Here is a 6,391-nt window from a genome sequence, read left to right as displayed (position 1 = left end):
GACTGTACTGAAATATGGTCAATGCAATAGAGTCTGACTGAATTGTGGGAGCTACTAATAACCGACATAAAACCACATGAGCTAAATGTGGAGTCCGATGTATACGCCCCATCGAGAGGACCCAATATACTCGGCCAAAGGTATAGAGGCATGACTGGCGTGATCACTAAACTGATGTTGCCCACAGAGGGGACTTACACCTACATGGCTCGTAGTTCTGGGACTATATGGGTACGCTGAAACCCTAGTCCAACTCGATATTATGCTACTCCCAATAGATTAAGTGGTTAACACATTATGACTGAGTTTCTGTAAATACTGGATAGCTCGAAACTGAACATGCAAACTGAGAATGCAACAATTAATCTGATAATGATGCATTCATAAACTGAGGCATGTAAAACTGAATACTGAAATATCTGACCTAGCATGTGTAATTCAAGAACTAAAGAAATACATAGCTAGGGTTCTGAAATTGATGCGATAAACTGAGCAATAACATGATAATCTGATTTGGAACATTTCAATAACTAATTCATGATGATTTGCTGTAATTCTAGAAACCCTAGGTCTGTTCATAATCATGGAATCAAGAATCTGACTGAATTCTAGGGACCTAATGGGCGAAAGGAACCCACTAGTGAAATCCCACATACCTGGTGACGAATTCCACAGAGAAATCTTTCGATTTCAGGGCTGGAACTGATAGAACCTTGCTGCGTTCTTGAACTAGGGTTCTTGACCTTTTTCTCCTTTCTTGCTTCTAATTTTTCTAAGTTTTGATTAATGAATTTGACTTAGGTAGGTTCTAGTTATGTTTCTAGGCTTAAACTAATTAAAACCTCATGATTTAGGGTCTAAACGACATATCTTAGTTGTTAAACGAAATAGGAAAAGACCAAAAGACCCCTGAATTAACTGTTGTCGGAGTGACTGACGGAATGGACCTATGGTCTGTCAATCAATCAACGGTCCGTCGATTGGGTCCGTGGGTCGAGTCTGCCCGACAGGGCTTCACTAAAATGGAAATAACTTTTTACTCGGAGGTAGGAATTTAGCAAACTCGGTGGCGTTGGAAAGATAATTCAATTATCTATCAAACCATAGGTCATGGTACACATAATTCATTTTGTGCTAAGAGTTATGACCATCTGAAGTTGACCCATCAATATTTTTCAGCTAACTGGCTGCTGACCCTCATCTACGGTCAGACCTATGGACTGTGGATTGAATGACGGTCCGTGCTGGTCGACCGTAGTTTGTGTCAGAGGCTGGGTTAGGGAAGTCTCGATCCATGAACACAGACCACGGACCGTGAGTCGGTCCGTGAGTCGGGACTTAGCCAAATTTTTTGACTGAGTTCTGGGGAAGTCTTCTGTCATGAACCACAGACTTGCAGGACGGACCGTGAGTCCATCTACGGTCCGTGGATGGTGTCCGTGAGTGCCACCTGTAACACCAGAAATCTGAAATCTCTATTTTTGGATACGGGGTGTTACATATACCATATGAGAAAATGAAATAAAGGAACTATTCCAAAAAGGGTCAAAATAGGACCTAAGACTATGGATTGTATTGTTTGTCGCCTCTTTAAGTATATATAATCAATAACTCTTAAAAAATACTGATGTAACAATTTCCAATACAGTCTATTCCATAAAAGAAATGGAAATGAGGGAACTATTCCCAAAAGTGTCAAAATAGGATCTAAGACTCTGGATTGTATGTTCTTTGGATAAGCTACCAATAGTAAAGCATGTTGATTTATGGTTCATAAGTCTGAACCGTTAGATAGTCAAGTAGAGGGTCTAAACGACCTTGGAATGAACCAAAGGATAATATACATAATAAAGAGATTCAGAGGTGTAGTAAATTCCAAAGGTCAAAGGACATTTACTTCCTTTGGGTTTAATTTTGTAACATTTCTTCTTGAAAAATGACTCTCATATATTTGAAGATGCCATGTCTTCTATGGACTCATCCCTTTTGGAAAAAGGTTGTCAATAGTAAGATAGATTCAATCTTGAGAAACTATACTTGGGAGTTGGTTGATCTTCGTCGAGGAATTAAACCTTTAGGTTCAAAGTGGATCTGCAAAAGGAAAAGAAAGTTGATGGAACTATTGATAAAAAAAATCAAGACTTGTTGTCAAAAGCTTTAGACAATAAGAAGGTTTTGATTATTTTGACACATAATAGCCACTAACTAGGATTACATTAATTCAGATGTTAATTGCACTTGTTGTGGTATATGGCCTTCAAATTCGTCAAATATATGAGAAAAACAACTTTCTTAAATAATTAGTTGAAGGAAATTTTTTACATAGAACAACATGAGGGCTTTGTGATTCCATGTAAAGAAAAGAAAGTGTGTAAACTTGTTAAGTCACTGTATGAACTAAAAACAAGTGCCCGAATAATGACATGCGATGTTTGACCAAGCTATGTTGGCAAATGAGTTCAAGATTAATAATGTAATAAATGTTTTTACATTAAAGGCACTCCAAATTAGAAGGCCATTGTTTGTTTTTATGTTGATGACATGTTGATTATCAAAATAAACCTTTCTGACATAAATGCTACTAAGCATATGTTAGAAAGTAACTTCGATATGAAAGACATCGAAGTTGTTGATGTGATTAAAAAGGTATTTGGCAAGTTCAAGTATTTGAATTTCAATATTTTCAAGACTCCAATAAATTTGAGCTTTGTACTTCAAAATAATGAAGGAGAAAGTGACTCATAATTAAATTATGCTAGAGTATTGAGAAGTATGATATATATGATGAAGTGTACACGATCAGAGCATGTGATATTAGTAAACTGAGTCAGTTCACGAGTAATCTTAATCAAACTTATTGGATGACAATGAAAAGATTTTTAGAATATTTAAAAAATACTTAAAATCTATGCTTTGCATTATAACTAATATTCAACAGTATTGGAATAATATAGTAATGCAAATTGAATCACCAGGTCAAATGAAGTAAAATCCACGAGTGGATATGTATTTACTCTTAGTGGAGGAGCAATCTCTTGAAAATATTCCAAATAGAAATGTATCGCTCCCTCTACTATGAAATCAGAGTTTATAACTATAGATAAGGCCGGTAAATAAGTAGAATGACTATGAAATTTATCGAAAGATTTTTTGGCCCAAACCTTTGCTCCAATATGCATACACTGTGACAGTTAATTTGCAATAGGTAGGGCATGTAATATGATGGATAATGAAAAGTCTCGTCATATATGACGTAGACATAATATCGTTAGAGAACTACTCTCTAGTGAAATTATCATAATTGACTATGTAAAGTCAAAGGATAACGTGTGGGATACACTTACAAAAGGCCTAACTAGATTGGGAGTTGATAGATTATCAAAGGGAATGAGACTATGGCCGAGGACAAGTCATTGTGGCAGTAACAATACCTAGAAGATTGGAGATCCCAAGATCTAGGTTCAAGGAGATAAAATATAGTTATTGAGGACGGTTCAACATTGTCAAAATATTTTTTTATAGTCCATTCTTATGATAAGGCAATGTTAAGTAACAAGGATAAAGGCATTAGGACTTTTTAATTGTTTCTAAGTTTGATACAAGGTATATCAAAATGATCTATCTACAGGATAGTACATTAACAAATCACCTATGTAAGTGTGAACTGTAAGCCGCTTCAAGGAGAATCTTGTAAGGCCAGTTCTCTACGCACTTATAAACAAAGACGTGTTCATAGATGAAACGAACAAAATAATGAGTACCAAAAACAGTTGAAGGGTTGATTGTGTGACTTATGTTGTCTAGGTATGCACTAAATCTCGACGGTTCAAACATTTCAAATCTACAGATTGACCGAATATATTCGATATATGTTCACTACAGAAAGTTCAAAGGGAAACCCACTTATCATATGCAATCAATCCTTACTTATGAATCACACAGTTTTTCATGCATATGTTTTAACAATAGTCATTCCCTATTCATGTAGGGGATCGTTGGGTTTTAAAGGTGTGAACAAGAAATGAAGTATTGTGACTCTCCTGAAGAGTTGTGACTTTCCCGAAAGGTTGTGTCTTTTTCTAAAGGGTTGTGACCGTTTGAAAGGTTGTGCCTTTTCTAAAGGGTTGTGACCTTTATGAAAGGTTATCTTTTTTCCAAAGAGTTGTGGCCTTTACCCTTTGTTAGTTATAAATAGAGAGGCTTTCTCTAATTTTTCTGCATTGAATTCTTATCTTCTTCTGCATAGATTTTTTACAAAACAAAATCGATCGATCATGTTTGTGCCTGTGATTCGTTGCTATCATTTTGAATTCGTTGAAATTATCAAAGTTTGAGGTACTGCTACTTCTTTAATGGTTAATCCATTTTATATTGGGAGGAATTAAAATACAACCTTGTGTACTTGAGGGGATTAAATTTCTTAAGGACACACAGGGGGTTTTGTGGACTTGGATAGTTCTTTTCTTTTTCTTTTCACCTTTTATTATTTTGATTTGCTAATTTGAATACACGAGACAACACTTATGACATGGACAAAGAGATAAAGGAGGAAAAGATGTTAGAAGGATCAGGTGTGTGGAGGAACTCATACAGACCTGAAGGTTGCAAGAATATCAGCTGGAATCATGCATGTACCCTCCGTCATTGGACTTGGTACTTGAGAGATTACCACAATAATTATATCATCTTTTTAGTCAAATTTATTTATAGACTTATAGTATTGTCATACCTTATTAGCTTTAGCACCTAAAGATGAGATGAACATGATGAGTTCTCCCAATGAACAAAAAAGATTTCTCCTTCCTTGGGATTCATCAAAGCTCTCATCTAATATAAAACTAGAAGCACATAAACTAACATAGATTAAATAGAGAATAAAATTCAACATAATAAATATCGAAAGAAGGAATTTCTCTTCATCTTTTCCTACCTTCTAAAACTGAAGTTAAAGCCAAAATATACAGGCCACGAAATTGGCCAGAAGGTGGAAAGAGGACATCCAAATTATTAAGTAATATTAAAGCCTTAAAGGATATGCTATGTATATGAATTGTCTATAGTAAATTGTAAACATTGAAATAGTAATCAGACTAAGAATTCAAAGAATTCTTGTTAAAATCTTTTAAAACTTAAAATCCCATATCCACATCTCATTTTGGACGAAACTCGACTCCTTCAACAATGAGTCCACCTTTGTAAATACGATTCATCTCAAACAATCTTGCTTCAACAGGACCGTCAGTGCCTTTCTTGCTATCAAAATATCCCAATTTTTTTTCCATCCATCCATCTCCTCTCATTTTTGGAATATCCCCACTTTCTTGCAATCTTGGAAGGTGCAAAGTGTTGGCCTGATTTTCAGTATTAGCTTCACTCTCATAATTAGAAAACCTAATACTTGATTGAGCAGATTCAAGTCTCTAATTGCACCTATTTACCAACTTGAACACCAAATAAGCAGCATATTATGTCTTTAGTGACAATATTTTTGTGCCTATTGTTCCATAAATATCCAATTGATGCCCAACTATAAGATATGCCACTTCAGAGAATCTGCAAAAGAATTGCAAGAAACATTTGTAAGGAAAAATTATATAAAAAAAAATAGTTAAAAGATATGTAGGGCTTTAGCTCTTTAATAGGTGTACCAAATGCGAATGTAAAAAAATAAGATTAGAAGATTGAGTCGTACATGATATTATTCAATTAACTTTATATAACAGTTTTTTTATTTCTACCATAAAAACATTGACAAGAACCAGTGCACCATGTTTGTGCCATATAAAGACCATTATCGGTGGGGGTATTTAAGACATTCCTATTAAAGGCGTCTCCATTCAAGGGCATGAACCACCTTTTCTAAACTACAGATGAATATTAATTATCTTTGTTGTGTGATAATTGACCCTCATTAATCATATCATATAATATTATTTTACTATATTATGCTAATAGAGGGAAGCCCTTAACTTCAAAGTTGGAGTATTAGCCTTTAGCTACTTAGGAAGCATTTCCTACCAAGATATTTTTTCATATCCAAAGTTTGAACATGAAACCTCTAGTTTAGAGAGGAGAAACCCCATTCATTGCTCCACATTATTTGATAATAATATTTGTTCTTAGTTGTTAAATTAATCTAACGTCTCCAATCCCAATTCATTATCTGTGCAAATTTTCCAAGTTTAGCCACTATCAGTTATGGAGTCATAATTACCAGTTAGTCTCTACTACTACCCAATATGAATATGCATATAGAATATATAATGTAATTTATGATGTTTTTGTATCCGGACCAAATTGCCATAATGTCTGATTAAGTGCATATTAAAATGAAGGTACTAATTATCCATAATTATAGGCTACACATAAATGAAGGTAATATAATCTTTCA

Source organism: Solanum verrucosum, unplaced genomic scaffold (genome assembly GCF_900185275.1).
Source record: "Solanum verrucosum unplaced genomic scaffold, falcon-dt-bn FXZP01000263.1, whole genome shotgun sequence".
Taxonomy (NCBI): domain Eukaryota; kingdom Viridiplantae; phylum Streptophyta; class Magnoliopsida; order Solanales; family Solanaceae; genus Solanum; species Solanum verrucosum.
Note: the sequence above shows the minus strand (reverse complement) of the source record.